This window comes from Rhodnius prolixus, unplaced genomic scaffold (genome assembly GCF_049639745.1).
Source record: "Rhodnius prolixus isolate KJV_2025 unplaced genomic scaffold, Rpr scaffold_10, whole genome shotgun sequence".
Classification (NCBI taxonomy): Eukaryota; Metazoa; Arthropoda; class Insecta; order Hemiptera; family Reduviidae; genus Rhodnius; species Rhodnius prolixus.
In genome coordinates this window covers 12,205,857-12,223,727 of record NW_027411615.1, presented here as the reverse complement: position 1 = coordinate 12,223,727, position 17,871 = coordinate 12,205,857, and the positions used below count along the sequence as shown (strand labels likewise).

The 17,871-nt window shown below is 33.7% G+C and overlaps 2 protein-coding genes across 3 annotated transcripts in view; both read left to right on the top strand.

The window, feature by feature from the left end:
* ttv (exostosin glycosyltransferase 1 ttv) overlaps positions 1-17,871 on the top strand; it is a 629,091-nt gene that overhangs the window by 376,744 nt on the left and 234,476 nt on the right. The gene's annotated exons all lie outside the window — the stretch shown is intronic.
* Positions 1,553-17,871, top strand: part of LOC141456637 (uncharacterized) — a 29,970-nt gene continuing 13,651 nt past the window's right edge. The window contains exons 1-2 of one of the 2 annotated variants that reach the window (XM_074132759.1): positions 1,553-2,497; positions 15,724-15,836. The gene's annotated coding sequence lies outside the window, so the exon portion shown is untranslated. The remainder of the gene's footprint in view (positions 2,498-15,723; positions 15,837-17,871) is intronic. The other variant, XM_074132758.1, reaches the window with a different exon arrangement.

The following is a 17,871-nucleotide window of genomic DNA, read 5'->3' as shown; positions in this document are numbered from 1 at the left end:
AAATGTAAATATTGTTCCCCCAAACCAAAAGTTGTTAGGTTTCGATAATAAACATTATAATTTGAATTTATAACCGCTTCAGAATCTAACGACTTATGGTGGTTCACATACCGTTCAATTACGTTCGAGGTTTCCCTTAGTATTGTCTGGATATCCTGATTCAAAACCCATCCGGATCCCACCGTGTCAAGTTTTCTTTTAATTTGACTGTACCTGCAATCAGTTACAGGATCTTAAAACCGTTTATTGACCCTGACTACCATCCGTTTTATGATTCTTTAAAGTAAAAGTCTGATTAATCCCAGTGTTTTTGTTTTTTAATTCAACAATCGCTCCAATCTCCAAAGGATTCAGTCTCTTCAATCTAAAATACTTCGAACTATTGTAAACACTCCATTTTAAGTCTCCAACCTGACTATACACACTGACCTTAACATGTCCTTTTGCCACAAAAGTTGCTAAAACAAGATACAGAAAACTTCACTTCAGCCTGCAATCTCATGTAAATCCTCTGGCTCGAAATCTTTCTTCAAGAACTCTTCCTGATAACCCAACAAGAAGAGACAATGGCCTTCTGATCTCCTCTCAAGTGAAGAGAGTGACTAACAGTCTAATGTTTTGGAGTGTTACCCCTGGGTAACTTCTCCACTCGTTTGCTTCATTTGTTTCTGTCAAACGTGCTGATGGTGGCAAAAAATAAACGCCAAAAAAAATCAACAATAATAAAATACTAATGTAAATTAGACATGTCTTTTCACTAATACCTGCTATGTGCCAATAATTGACCATTTTTAATCTGCTAGGTGCAAAAAATTACTCGAATTATATTCAATATCTCAAACTAATACTTTTTGAACATAGCGGATATTGGTTTGACCATAAGGATATATTATATGATTTATTCGTTAAGAATTTGTTTCTTAAAGATTAAATAACAACATGTATTTTTGGTATTTGAAATTGTCAGGTCTCAGTACGGTAAGCAGGTTACTCTAAAATTTTAGACTGCTTTATTTTTTTTTTAAGGGTAGCGTAAGTTGTGTTTGTGTGAGAAATGAGTGAGATACAGAAGCAGTGTCTCTGTATGTGTAATAAAAGTTACGCGTTAAGTCCTTCTACTTCTACTTAATATCTTCGTAAAAGCCTTACTTGCCGTGTCATTGGATTTAAAATGGCAGCTACACTCAGTTCCGTTCTCCACTCTATCGCTTTTCATATCTACTTATCGGAACACTTAAGAAGTTTTATAAGGCTTTTTTTTTTAAAAGAAAGGCGAAACTCATAATCTGGCAAAGTGATCCTCGATCAAACGTCAACCTGCACTAAGTGTCAACTTATAATGTATTTTACACGCCATACTGCGCGTAGTCAATGTTATTACATCTGGAGAGACACTTGGAACTGTTTCTCGTGATTGTTTTAAAAGTGAACGTTACTTTTAAAGGGTATTAGGTAATAGATCACCAATTTATGTATGCTAAAAAAGTACAATTTGAATTATGAATCAATTGAAATCAACTGAATATGAATATAAATCCGCCATTTTTAGTTTTCATTATTCTTGTATGGTTCTCCAATTCGTATTCCGGTTTTTGAAAAAGAAAATGATAAAGTCCTCGGAAATATATTCTAAACGTACTTCCAGTGAATCGATTTTATTTATATCTGAAACCTTAGAATTGATTGGTCCAAGAATTATACCAATTGATTGCAGACCTTGCATAGCATCTTATATTTTAATAATTGGCATCCTATATTTGATAAATGTTTTTCCCAAAATTGAAATTAATAATCAAATTAACTAAAATAAAGTGAAAGTTTGATGCCACTAAATTTAATCGTGAATAATGCAAGAGTTTTCAAATTTAGTTGAAATCTTCAGTGCAAAGTAGGCGGCTATATTTTTCTTATGAGTAAATACGATGGTATGAATTTAGCCGTAAATCTTCAGCATCCTGGCACTTATTTCACTTCTTTCAATATCAAGTAACCACAGACATATTACTAGTTTTCGCGCCGGTTATTAAGTTTTTTCCGCGTCAGTTTTTCCGTTTTTCTTTTCTTTTTTTTTTTTGTTTTTTCATTGTTAATTTGTCCAGGACTCTAGGAAGACTCTGGCTCAACCTGAAGACGTCTTTATGGCTCGGTTTTGTTACTTACTATAATATAAGACGGGTCTAGTATATTCTAGTGCTGTCTTTCGTTTATTTTACCTAATATACGTAGTTCTAACTTCCATTTGCTTAATCTTGTATTCTTAAAATCTGTAGATACGTATTCCTCTACAATTTATCAATTTCCTCCTTACAACTTTTTGAGGTACTTTTGTTAGTGCGTGGGCTGCTATTTTAGAATAAGTATTGAACATGTGGGTTTTATTTTAGAACAACTATCATATGATTGATGTGTTAAAGTTACTAAACTTTATTAGTATTCAGTTTGTAGTTAAGTTGGTATTTGGTTTTGGGTTTTGGATCTGGAGAAGCAGACAAATGTGGTAAATGTCATATTTATTGTTAATTTGATAGCATATATTATTCATATAAGTACCAAAATATTTATTAAAACTGTCCGGTAGGACAGTTGTATAAGGGTTGATCGTCAAAAACTGCACGAAAAAGCGTAACGTTGAAAAACACCCAACTTTGACAATTTTTTTCTCTTTTTCTATAAAAGATAAAATTCCCAAATTTTCTTTAAAATATAGGGCAAACCCACCTTTATGACTGTAATTTTTTTGCAACCACCCAGACCTAATAGATTTCGAGAAAAAAGTTGCCGAAAATGAGCAAAAACGGCATTTTCAGAAATTGTTGTTCTTGTTCTTCTTGTTGTTGTTGTTGTTACCTTTTTTGTAAACTACGTAGCGCCTAAACGCGTGAACCGATTTTCATGAATGAGGTGTCATTCGATTCGGAATGTTATGTAGATGTGCCTTTTGGGGGTCTCGACGCTGTACACCGAATGGGAGAGGTGTTAGCCCCCTTTATGTAAGGCCCCCTTCAAAATTATTATTACTAATTACTCTGTAAATCTTAGCCCGATTTTGATAAAATTTGGTAGGATGATGGGGTTAGGGCTTCCCTACGTAACATTAAAGCGACGATCTGCTCTTACACTAGTTAAGGGGAAGTATAGCAATCGTTTCAAATTATCGACAAGTGAACCGATTTTCATGAATGAAGTGTCATTCGAATCGAAATTTTGTACAGATTTGCACTTTAAAAGTCTCGACGCTATGCCTCATATGGAGGGGAGTTTGCCCCACCCAAGTAAGGCCGTTTCTAAAACTATTATTACCAATATTTCTATAACGCTTTGTCCGATTTTGATAAAATTTAGCACAAAGAAGTGATTAAAGCTACTCTATATGGCTGTGAAGTGCCATCATGCTCTTACACCTACTAAGAGGAAGTACTGCAATCGTTAAAATTATCAATGGGTGAACCTATTTACATTAAGTAATGAATTGTCGTTCGATTCAAAATCTTTGCCTCTTTGCCTTTTAGGGAGAAGTACTGTAATCGCAGTTTATTTTTCTTGCTCCTCTTAAAAGGAAGGTCTGAAATCGCAGTTTAAATTTGCTTTTTACGTACAAATACCTTCCTATTTTATATAAAAAGGCTTTCTCAAAAAAATTGTTATTGAGGATGGTTTGGGGACCGCAACTATAATCATTCTTTAAAAAGATCTCTCCAGTGGTAGTTACGGTTCCTACTTAACACCTTATCAGGTTATAATGATAGAATTGCTTATTCCAAATTTAAAAAAAAACAGTAAAGCAGATATGTAACTTAGCAAAATAGACAAAAATGAAAATCTATCCAAAAGGTACAAAAATCTCCTTAACAAAAACTTACAGTTTAAAATGTTAAGTATAAGGGTTGATTAAACGCCAAAAGGTACACAAATCAGCAAGTACCCAACATTTCATTCAAGCTTAGTTGATATAATTTAAGTAATTTTGCTGCATTAACTTTTCCTTCACATTTTTTAGAATTTATTAGATGTCACAGACCCTTATGCTGGCCATTTTCATCTACAAAATATTTGTTCAAGTAGCACTGTAGATTGACTTTAATATCTATTAATCTATAATAATCAAACTATTAATTACAGGTTAAAAAGAAAACGTTATAAAAAATTAAAAAAATTACGAGGCTACAAAATTCAAAAACTTTTTTAAAAAAATGCTTACACCAACATACATCAATGATTTCGATTATTTTATTTTTAATAAAAATCGTCTGTTTAAGTTCATTCTTCGATTAAAGTAATTGTTATTTTATGTAGTAGTCAAACGTTTATAATAATAGGTAATAATTATCTGGCTTTATCGCAAATAATATAGTTTTCTTCAATCACACTCTCAATGTAGCTGTTCTTCTCACAATGTTAAATATATGTTATGTAATATAAAATAAATGAGATATGCATACGTTTAGGACATCTAATTATTCCAGTATTTTACTATAAGTAAAATTAGGGGGTCTAAATTAAATTACAATTGAGAAATGAATCATTATTGTTGAATAATCTACTTGTTATTAACTGTGTGTTATTTGTGCTCACGAATATTTCGGTAAAACGAATTCAACACTGAAATATTCTTTTAAATCCGTGATTTAAATTTAAACAGTAGCCGACTCTAACTTTGTCTTTTTCTACTTTTGCATATATATATGTGACATCTCAGAATAAAAAGCAAATTAAAGCTAAATCCGAAGAATAATTCGGAATAGAGTTAAAATAAAGTACCTATTTAAAAACGGATATAATATACATTTTATCATAATTATAACAAAATAATATTATGAATGAACTGGCCAGCATAAGGGTCTGTGACATCTAATAAATTCTAAAAAATGTGAAGGAAAAGTTAATGCAGCAAAATTACTTAAATTATATCAACTAAGCTTGAATGAAATGTTGGGTACTTGCTGATTTGTGTACCTTTTGGCGTTTAATCAACCCTTATACTTAACATTTTACACTGTAAGTTTTTGTTAAGGTTGTTTATAGAAACGAGTTGCGAGCTGCGAGTTGCGAGTTCTGAGTTGTATGGTTGAATAAACTCCATTGCACAGAATCCTGTTGTTTTGATCTGGATCCAATACAACTTAAATAAGAAAAAGTGGTTTTTAGAAAGTAATTTGTGTCAGTCGCATGTGTGTAAACATTCTACCATCAATCTGAAAAAAATGGAAATCGCAAGAAAAACTTGACTGAATCCTTTAAAAAAATGCCAATCCCTCAACACAGAAAATCCCAAATTTTCGAGATTTTCTTGAAAACAGCTCATTATTGGTTTTTAGATTCATCCTTTACACTACTCTGTACGTATGCAGACGACACAGTCATACTAGCCTCAAGTACACATCCTACATCAGCTTCATACAACTTACAGGCACACTTACATAAAATAGAATCCTGGGCAAAGAAGTGGCGGATTAAAATGAACCTACAGAAATGCCAGAGCATGTTACGTTTTCTCTCCGGCGGGGCTCCTGTCCACCTGTCCCTCTTCAACAGCAATCCTCTTCCTTGTACATATCTGGTGCGCTACCTTGGGCTCTACATAGACAAGCGACTCACGTGGAACCCACACACTAGACTTAAAAAACAAGCAATGACAAAACGTGCGAAACTTCTTTACAGACTACTTGGACGTTGCTCCAAATTACCCTTTGAACTCAAACGCTTAATATACAACACTTTCCTCAAACCTATGTGGACTTACGGACTAGAGCTGTGGGGTTCAGCCAAACCTACAAACATACGGACAGTGCAAGACATTTCAGTCAAAACTCCTCCGACAGATAGTTGACGCTTCTTTCTACGTGACTAACCTCACTCTTCACAACGACCTCACCATTCTCTTCATACACCAAAACGCCAAGACTAAATATCAAAAATTCCATACTGCTCTCTCTACTTGCTCCAATCCTCTTGTACAGACTCTCGCCTCCTCAGACATCCCTAACAATACTGAATCGCCAGTGGCCCCGCGACTCCCTTACAGTCTGAAGAACTAAATCTCTCCTCTCTCCTACTCATATTCTCCTCTTCACATTCCCCTATCTCCTATAGAGAGTGCTACCGCTGGGTAGCTTCTCTCCTCCTGCTCTTCCCGCACCAGTTCATCTCATTCACCTCCTATTTACTTATTGTATATATTTACACAGATTGTAAATTACAAAATAAATAATAATAATAAACAAAAAAAGATTCACAAATTTTGTTCTCAAAATGTTTTTCGTAGAAAATTCTGTTTAAGAACTCTAATATGGAAGTGATCGTTTAGTTTTTCCTTCACAGTTACTTTAATGAGTTTGTAGAAATTTTGTCTTTAAAAAATACATAAATATGTATTTTCCGAAAGGTCCTTTATGTTTTCCGCGTGTTACTCATAAACCACATAAGTTGGTTTCATTGATCTTAATATAATGACTGCTTATTTGAATTTCCTCTCTCTCCTTCAAGAAAAAATCACGTTAGATCAATCTGAAAAAGAGGTGGAGAATACGATTCACTCTAATGTTCCTTTTAACTGAATCGTTCGCTCTTACCACCCTTCACTGCATGAATTCCTCGTTACTAAACTTTTTGGTCCAAAAAGGTTCATATTATTGTAGTAAAATAATCTGCCTATCAGCCAACCAACTAACCAACTACCTTTTAGGTTCATATTATTGTAATATTCAGTAAAAACAAAAAACAAAAAACATGTATTTTATGAAAAAATTGATACATGTTTCCCTTTAATTTGCTTAAAAATTCATTTTATGGTGTAATTATTTGAAATAATGGTTTATTCCTAGCCGAACAATTAAGGTCTCTCACCGGTAGGCGATAAAACAGAGGTTACAATAATAGTTTCTGTAAAGGGCCTGTAATTTTCTACCCTCAAAGTGTCGAGACTTGTAATAAATGTATGCCTCGTCTCTAACCAAGTAAATCTACAATTACACGACCATTACACTTAGTCTTAATTTTGTAATTTCATTAGTCAACAAACATAAGATGAATATTATTAATTATTGCAAAGGTAAAATTTATTGAGTTAGCAACATCTCTGACTCAGTTATCGCAGGTGAGAGAATATTATTCAGCTTATTGGAGATGGTAAATGAATATTAATAAATTGTACATCTTTTTAAAAATATTTTAATGAACATTTTACAAAGAAGTAATATTTTTAGTGTTATCTTATTTGTTGTAAGAAGGTAGAGGAACTGAGGTTCTGCCCTTTCAAAAAGTTTGTTAAGGCTTACTTTAATTATTACTAACTTTGCATAATCTCTAATGAACTTTTTGAATTCGAATAAATAAATACTCTTATTTGGAATTTTGTCTACTTTATTCTGAATACTGAACCTCATTATCTTAGAACTGGGAAGGCGGCCTGTGAGAATCATTTTGTTTTAATATCTGAGTGATTAACCAGCGAATCAATTAACCTTTTCACTTCGCTGAGATATAAATTTCTCATCAAGCATACTTGAAAAAATGATTATGATCAAATCTTACGAGACTTGGAGTACTAAATGCACTAATTTTATTTTGAAATTGATTCATATTCGTATGACCATAAATTAAAAGAGGAAAGGTATTCGGCAATCGGGGAGAAAGTCTTCATTATTCTAAAATTCCATCTAGAAATTTGGTGATTCTAATCAAGTTCAATTTTTGGTAACCTTTGAATTTACATTTTCAGTTTAATCTAAGAACCTTTATCCTTTCCAATAATATAATACCTCAGAAATAACTAATTCACATTTTTCACCAGACTATAACTCACACTTAAATTAAATATCTTAAATCTTACACGTACCTAACTGTCAACTGAGACGGCGCTGGTCTCAGTGATTTACTTGGCGGCAAAGGTCAATAATTGATTCATTGGAGAGCCACCGCTGGGGGTGGCAGCTTCTCACATGTTTTTATATCAGTTAGTACATTGACTTGTTGCAGTCGCATCTGCAGCTGTAAATTTCAATAAAGTTAGTTTTTTGTTTTTTAAATCATACGCAAAAAAAAAAGAATTGATTCTCTGGTCCAGGATTCAGGAATCTATTTAATGATTAGATTTACTGGATTCCGACGCTGTGATCTCGGGTTCGAATCTACAACCCTTAGTTTTATTTTTTTATTTTTTTAAAGGAGCTTCTTACAGCTCTCTGTACGTACAGTGTTGATGTCTACTAAACTGTAGACAGAGTTGAATGTAACTAGAAAACACTGTCCAGAGGCCTTTAAAAATTAAAAATAACAATAATTAATTAACTAATTATAATTTACCACTCGTAAAGTGTGTTTTAAATATCTGTAATTGCTTAGTCCAAAGCCTGACTCCAAAAATATGTTAATTACTTTCAGGGGACAGTTCATTGAAGTAATTTGTACATGTTACTTTGTGGCTGTGTTCAGAGGAGAGTCTACCTTTATTACTTCGAACGCCACTAACAGCAATATTGTTAGCCACACTTACTTTACATTACTTTAGAATATTGCTTTGTTAATTTCTCTGTAAATGCTTTTCTAAGTTTAAATTACTTCTAACAATGGCATGGGGCTATATTTAAATTTAACTTACTTAATATCCGTTAGCTACCAACCAATATCAAATGAAATTAATACCCTTATTACTTTGCTCCTATTGTAGAAGGTTTAGTGGAGGGGGTGGCTTTTAAGCCACTATTCAAGGGGGTTAGAGATTCGATTAAATCCCTCTCATATAGCAGGATGCTGGGTCCACTAGTCCAGCGTGACCAGTTTCCAAACAGCAACCTCTTTACTCTCTGTTAGTTACCCAGTGCAGAGTAAGTTATCATACAGGCTAATTTTTGAATCACTTTCTTCCAAAAATGCTGCCAAGGCTGCTGTCTGATGATAAGTGACTTTATAAATAGAATATCTGATATTCTGAATTGGTTTTTATGGACGCAAGTAAAGAAGATTTTGAACACTGCAAGGGTGAAGATTTTTTTAGAACACTTCATAATTTTTTTTCAAAAACTGTTTACCGGTATAAAATTGACAGATTCATTTCAGTTACTAAGAAAGAAAAGTGTTATTGCGGCCATGCCAATAAAATAGCCAAAAAGACCACCTGAGCGTTAAGTTAAGAGTTCACCAATTAGGGTTACATACAAGAAAGAAGGCGAATAATCTAGAAGACATGGCGATTCAGTCTCTACGTGCTTTGTAAGGACTTAGAGTTTTGTTTAGAAACGCGAAGATTTCAAGACTTGAAACCTGTACTTCCCCAAAGACAAGGAATCTGGTTCTATCAGAGTAATCCTCTCCAAAAGTGGCAGTTTCAATATACACGCCATAAAACAGTATCTTATACATTGGGTATTGAATAGGGCCGTAACTGTATAAATGTTATCATAAACTCTGACTCAAGCTTGCCATTTCTCAGGGACGTCCAGTTCGTTGCAAGAATTATTATATAAACTAAAGAAGTTACATCTTCAAGTTCCTTCAAGTATTAGTAAAGTAATCGCCTATTTTTTTTCAGGCGGGGCTTAACGTCCAATTACCAATTAGGTGTCTTGGACGGAGGCAACTAGAAAACATACTTTACTGTAAATTTCTCATATTAACCATTAAATAAAATCCAAGGCCTAAGACTGGGAATCGAACCCAGTACCACAATATACATATTAGCTTTACAGGTCTCGCCTCTAACCGCTCGGCTAGCGTGGCGCCTTACAACTGTAAATAATTACGTACTTGGGTTGGTTGTATTTTCAGAACGAACAGTATACTCAAGAGAGACAGATAGTGCAAGGAGTGTACCCAATGCATGACCCCGAGAGAGTAATAATTACTCCAAACTGAACTGATTTAAGTATTATATCGATTAAGAAGTTAACAGTATCTCGTTGCGTAGCAAGAGAGCATTTTTATTTAGGTCAACGCATTTTCAGTAGTATCTTTTAGGATATAGAGGAAATCTACTGTAATAAGTATTTAACGTACCTCAAAAAAGGTCTCTAAAGTATAAAAACCCTTTAACAAACCGTCTAATCGGTCATTTTGAATCAAAACATTTCCTCTATAAATACCCCCTTATATGAACCTAAGGGTATTTTAAATAGATTGTCAATTCGCTAAAAATTGAAATTTCAAAAATTGAAATTTCAAAATTTGAAATTAATTGACTTAAAAATTAATAAGCGATGAATACATTATGGAACCGTAATAACCTTAGTTGATAAGTAGAGTAAGTTTTTTTTATCCTTGTCTCTGCAGAAGACAAGTGGGGAAGCCACTCATATGAGAGCTTTAGTTTGTAAAGACAGAAAGAGTGGGTCCTTCTTATCTACAAGGTAAGTGGGCCATACTTCACACCGCTTGGATTACAAAAATGATAAAAATCCTTTAAGAAATAAAAGAGACTTAAGATGATAAAAGAAACCTTTACCAATAAACAAAAAAAAAATCGTTTGAAATTCATTCTAAGTGGATTTCTTTATTGTTAAAGTTCTGACACAAAGTGCTGTTCTACTTTCAACGTTATTTAAAAAAATACGCATCTTTTAAAGTTATATTACATTTTTTCCAAATAGAGGAAAGTCGCCTAACTCGTACCGGTGCTTAAGTCATACTTCAATGATTTCAAAAATACTTTTCTCGCCATACAAATGATTACATGAAAGATATTGATCACTTAAATATGTGGCAGGAGGTTTCCAATTTTTGTGTTAATTAAACGCAACTCTCCCAAAATTACCATATAATTATTAAAACTTCTTGTTTGTAACAGATGTAAAATTAATTTTTAGCCATTTTGTGTATGCTTGAGAACATCTAAAGCTTAAGATGTTAAGACATTTGATTTTTCTTAGAAAAATCACTCGGAAAACGACTTATTTCCCGATATTAAGAAAAATACTAGCCTTGGCAATATTTTTAGTAGAAAGGGGATTAAAAAAATACATAAAAATTACCTATCGCGTGCTCTTCTTTCTCTTTGATAACAAGTTAAAAAATTGAAATATGATTAATAAATGCCAGATTTTGAAATGGCCTAGCACTTTTTAATTTTAAAGATATCTAATTGCGGTTTCCGTTTTTTTTTCTTAACTTTTTATACTCTTTAAAACTGTGTATATGAAAATGGGGGGTCAACTGCAAACCCTCACTTTTGGTCGCTCGTCAGCCGCGTATGAATCAAGTCACATATTGTGAAACTAGAGGTGACGGGCAACAAATTTTTCCTCTACCATTTTTCGCTAAGAAAAACCGTTTAAGCATGAAAGGCATTTGAGCCGTCTTAAAATGAACACCCTGTATGTGTATTAGTGATTTTCAGACCATGTTCCTTAAACTGAATTCGGCTGCTAAACTGCATTTAAAAACTGAAATAATAGGCGATTACTTTTACTAGTTAAACTCTGAGCTAATTGTTATCATTATTTGCATAAAGCTAATCATAGAATTGTCTGAAATGTTAAGTTACCGAAGGGATTATCGAAATTAATGGTAAATCTCAAAGAAATTTGTTAAATACACGTAAAAAAGAAGAACTTCTTTTAAAACTGAAGTTTTATTCATAACTTATTTAAGATAGAATTTTGTAACATTTACATAAGTTTGTTCTCCTAATAAGGGAACATGTTTGAACTTAAGCTTTGAAATAGCGATTGAAGAGCCACAAAGTCTGTTCAGTTAAGTGCAGATTCAAATAAACTTCTTTATGCAGTTAAGCATGTTCTAATCATTAGTAGGACATTAAAAAAAAAAAAAAGATGCAAATAATCTGAGAATGTCATATAATTCTAAGATAGTTTGCAAGCTATAAACCGTAACGGGATTACGGCAGGGACTCATTTAACCAGCCGATATATCTACTATCTCAACTTTGCGCGGGTATGGCGTTCATATTTTCTCTCAATATCCTCCGGTGCACGCCTCCATTACCAGATAACAGAATGGCGGTAGCAAAAGAACATCCATTTTAAGGTATTGACGAGTTCATTTCCCCAGCCCGCTCGCTATAACCCATCTGCAACGTTCGCGGCGTGAAACCCATTCCTACTAATATGAATCGAATTACCACATCAATATCTTCCACATTCTCTCTAAATCAGATTTTACTTCGTTTCTATTTTTTCATTTTCTCTTAATACTGGAAAGTCAAGTATTACGATAACGAGATTTCTTTAAAAAAAAAAAAAAAAATGAAAATGGTCTGATGTGTGCACGAATGAAAGAACTCAAAAAGGAAAAGTTGCCGAAAACTGCAACTTTATTCTATTTCAACTGAATTTCGGCAAGACCCAAAAAGTAACAACGATCCCAGTGCCTTCATCGAAAATACTGCTTCACTGAATGGATTTTTCACTCTGTTGAGATATGCAATTTGAAATTTTCCAGATAAATTCGAATAAATGCACTTTTGGGGAGGAGAAAGACTAATTCTATTTAATGTACGGCCCTGTTTATTTATATAAACTTTACTACAAAATATGTAAATAAGTTTCAAAAATTATTAAGTAAAGTAAAGTAATGCTTATTTTTTCAGACGGGCTTTGCGTCCAACTACCGACCGATTAGGTGTCGTGGACGGAGGCGGATATCAAACATACTTTACTGTAAATTTCTTTTATTAACCATTAAATAAAATCCAAGGCCTAGACCAGGAATCGAACCCAGTACCACAATACATATTAGTTTTGCAGGTCTCTCCTCTAACCGCTCGGCTACCATGGCGTATAAAAATTATTAGGTATAACCTTTATTACATAGTTTTGTATAATGCTTAGGCTGGGCCAAGGATATCATTTGCTAGAGGAAAAAAGTTAGAGATGCACATTTCTAATTCTTTGGTATCTGTAGGGAATGGAAGGATAATAGGTGGCAGAGTTAGGATGACAATCTAGATTGGAGAGGAGTTTCATGAGTCGATTTTGGACGAAGGAGTGTACAGGGATAATGGAAGCAATCTCATTGTGGAAGGAATCGATTCTCTAATAAGTCGATGAGAGTCAGTCGCTAGTCTGAGAATTTTTTTCTGTGTTGCCTGTAGTTTCATTATGATATGTACAAGGTGTACACGGAGGAGAGGTCGAAACTTCGGGAGGTGATTCAGCAGCTCAAATGCTACAAAATTATTCTATTCACTATGGCCCGATTCTCAATAGTGTCCCGTATATTATGTCAGTTTTTAACTCGGGGATCAGAGCGATAAGTAAGTTCTCGGCTTATTTATTAGCTCTTCACAACCTCCTAGTTCCAAAAGTTTATTGTGTAGTTCAAGAAAATCTGCTTTTATTCTCGTTATTTAGCATATTTTTTTAATTAACTAAAGAATAGTTCACAGTTCTAAACTCGTTAAACGAAAATCCTATCTTTTGCAATTGGTACCTAACCCTCATTTAACATCATATTCATTTTTCTTCTTTTTATTTTATTTTATTATTTATAATGTAAATTTTGTATTTTTAATATAGTTCTTTAATAAATTAATTATTAAATTACACTTTTACAAAAAATCGTACTGGATTTGATGATTCTGATGTTATATTCTTATGGTAGGTGAATTCCTTTCATAATGCTGACGCCGTTTTGAGGCCTACTTTTTTGCAATTAATCACAGATTTCTGCATCAATTTTTAAAATAACCCCAATTATTGTATACCGTTCGAAAGGTGATCGTATGTAGATGTTTTTCCTGAACAGTGCACGTTTTGAACATACATAATATTTTTGAGAAAAATGAAGTCAAAGTTTTTGGAAAAAAATAGAAACTTGCTATTTCTTAAGTTTGGGCCGCAAAGTGAAATACTTAATATTATTATTTTGGAATATAAATTAACTTACTTAAAAGGAAATTTAACCTTCTTTCTAATGAGCTGATTGAAATTGCTGTAGCTTTAATAGTTTTAGAAATATAGGCAACTGTTTGCTAAAAAGTGGTGATACCTTGCATAAACATAAAACTAAAAATATCTATAAAACAGAGCCGAATCGAGCCAAAGTTTATATAGAATTTTTTGTTGCAAATGATGCCCAGAATCGCCTTACCCGAAGTAACGGTAGTCTTATGCTGAACACCCTGTATATCTTCTTAATTAAGGAGAAATACAGGAAATAAGCTCGTTTCAGTTTGGTGATATACATAAAGGTAAATGGTTAGAGATTTAGTGGTTGGTTCGTTTTCCTTAGGTATAAACCGATAAGGTTAATCGACCTAGCTGCTCCTTTTTAAATGATTTATTTATCTCAGTCCACCTGCCGCTGGCCCACGGTCCAACTAGCGCACACAGAGAGACCTACAGACTGTTGAGTATACTTCGCTCATTTCCCTTTGCTATCTTTTTTTGTAGCCGCCCGCGCTCTTTTCACCACTTCCTCCGCAAATACCCGGTAAATCAAATACGAAAGTGGGGGCTGAGAGAGAGAGAGAGAGAGAGAGACGAGTGCAAATAATGGCTTATTTTAATCTGAAACTGTCATCGTTACGCTACACGTGTTGAAGTTCCCATTTCGATAAATCGAAAGATAACTTTTGTCAGATGAAGTAAAGAAGAGAGTAATATTTCGATTTTTATTTGTTTCTTTCATTTCCATAGGGAAAATTCCCTCCCTTTCTTGCTTTTTAAAAAACCCACGTTATCAATACAATTCATGTTTTCCCTTTGTCTGTTTATTCCTGTTTTTTCGTGATGATCTTTTTTGTGGCACACCTCGCTCTATCAAAATCATATCTACCATACTCATTGCTTTTCATTTCTATTTTCATAGTTGGTTGTTTTCCCGCTAATTTTCGTATATTTTCCTTTAATTATTCCATTCTGTTTTCTTCTTTGTACTCTAAGATGACTTTGAAGTGGTTATTTCCATTTTGGTACGATCTCAAATCTTCCTTTTATCTAGATTGTTAAGAGAGAAGTTAAAAATTACGCAGTTTTATGTTTATATTATATATGTTTATATTTAATTATAGTGTCCGGTGCAAGCCAGTAAGAATATTCAAACTCACTTAAAGCTTCTCGAAACCTGGTTCCGAAAATGGAAAATAAAAATTAATGAGCAAAAGTCAGTAAACATTACGTTTACTTTACGAAAATCTGCGAGTCCACCAGTTCAATTGAACGGTGTAACGATTCCTCCAGCTGATGTAGTATGATACTTAGGGTCTGTACATTGACAAGAGACTCACGTGGAACCCACATACTCGACTGAAACGACAAAACGTGAACAGACGCTACAAGCTACTTAGTAGACTACTTGACCGCAGATCCAAACTCGACGTGAATCACAAACTGACTATTTACAAGACACTGTTAAGACCTATATGGACACACGGAGCAGAAGTGTGGGTCTCAACCAAACCCTCTAACTCCAAACGCCTGCAGACACTACAGTCTAAAATCCTACGGAAAATCCTGAATGCTCCATACTACATCTCTAACCTTACCATACACTCTGACCTTCACATCCCTTTTGTCACTGACCTAATAAAGTCTCGCTACCGCAACTTTCACAGCCTCCTAGCTCTCCATCCTAATCCTCTTGTCCAACAACTCTCCTCTCTACACCTTCCAGACAATCCTCCTCGTCGCTTGAAGTGGAAGTGGCCTAGGGACCTACTGTTGTGAGTGCAATCCACTGAGAAAGAGTTCCATCAATGGGTGGTGACTCATGTTTTTCATGTGAAAATTTAACCAGTTTCATCAAATTTACTTGATGCAACATTTGTTGTAGGTGTAAATATGACAAATGAAGTAAAAAAAAAAAAAAAAATTATGGATGTCAAGTAGATGCACACTTTTTAGTTTAAAAATAAGAGAAACTTAATGGTGAATTGGAAACTCACGGTAAGTGATTAGGCCTGATAAAAACAGCAACTCCGTCTTTACACGTACGTTTCGACAAATTCATTGTCTTCCACAGGAGCCTGAATATTACAAATAAGTAACACAAACAGTTACACTGTTAAACACACAGGAATAAATATGACATCTTATTTTTTTTGTAAACAAAAATCCATAAGAAATGGTATCAATTGTAACGGTTCTCAGTTATTTTCTGAAACTAAACCAACTCACATAACGACGTAAGTCCTAACGAAATGTAATTGAAAAGGAGCTATTGTTGTTTTTTAGTTTAGACCGAATCCTCGCTAGTTTTAATCCTAAATATCCACAGTTTACGGTCACTAAAGGATCATACAAATTCATACATTTATACATTCTAAGTGGGATGTAAGAAAATAACAATTTTTGAGTTTTTTCAACCTTTGGTCGAACCCAAACCAATTCGACCGCCAAGTACGAATAAATCTTTAACAATGATACAAGTTGCCATTCACCATTCACCAATGGGGTATCCATTTTCAACTCTATCATCTTCTTCTTTCCTCGCATAACCTTTCTATTTTTTTTTTAGGCCATTTACACGACTACTCGTACTATCAGTGCCGACATAACGATCTCTCTGTCTAGCTAGAGCGCGCCACATGATATAATGGCAATTCGAACTCATCTTCAATAGAATGCTGAATGGTCTTTTCTTGCTGATATAACTTCAGTGTTTTTTTTTCTATCCAATGTATTGATTGTTCAGTTATCGTTCAACTACAAACATTCTATGATACATTAGTCAGTAATGTAGTTTGATAAAGACAAGGTATTGTAATAAGCAGGAGATAGGACAATTAGTGTTCTAATCACCTGTTTTAAAACCACATGCATTAACCAGTTAATCGTGGAATTTAGTTAAAAACCCACAGTGTGCGGAATTAAAATCAGACAAAAGTTGTATACCTACACCTCTTACGCAAGGCAAAACAACCAAAAGTTTACAACGTCCGTAATAGTCACTGCAAGCGACTTTTTCTGCAATCTCTCTGGGGCTTGAGATTACCAGAGCATTTTGTGCTCTTTCAAAGTCTTGCACCGCTTCACATATGCATTGCACAATAGTTAACTAGGGACGCAAGAGCTTTTTACAAGGAAGAAAAGAGCTTTGAAATTCTGTGCAAAATAAAATCATGCTCGCACTGAGGTATGAATCTCTGTCTAAGGTAAAAACGGCATTGCACAAAGGTCGAGAGCTTCTATTTGTGTGCGTAATTCCCAATCTCTAATGCGGAGACCAAACATGTACCAACCACTTATCATTTGGCTGGCTCCCACCGCAGTTTTATTGGTAAGATAAAGGAAACATCCCATCAAATAATATTCTTATTGTATTTTATTAAAATTTCGAGTTTTTATGGTTAATGGCAGTTTATATTTTTCAAAACGTGTATACACATTGAACGCACCGTAATTAAGATTTTGTTTGAGTTGGTTGGTGTAAGTAATGTTGAGTAATTGCTTGAATTTATTTTCTATAAATGATAAACTGTCCTGATTTTACCTTAAATTTTATTAAATCTTATAAAATGAATCTTGTTTAAAATGATTTTGGTTACAGGTGCGCTCTGTAAAGGTATATCTGTTTCATGTGGCTTTGTATATAGACGTTCACTCCGCCATTTAATTACTTACCCCCACCGTACTATGTACTTTAATTAAATATAAAGTACTTTTAAGTATACATATATATTTGTGAGATGTACTTATATATAGTTTTAGAAAGGAATACTTTACATCAAGCATTCGTTTCTGAGATTTCTCCTTCATCATTTTAGAAGTACTTCTGTAATTGTATGAATACCAACCGAAAGTAAAACAGATATCTTATATCTTGTTTAACTATTTCTGTTATTTAATCCAAATTTCATGTTAAACAGGGAGAGATTTATCATTAATTATTAATTTAACTTATGTTCCACTTAATTAGTTACATAATTATAGTAACGGAGAAATAATGCAGTTCCAAACATAATGCAAATCAAACTTGACA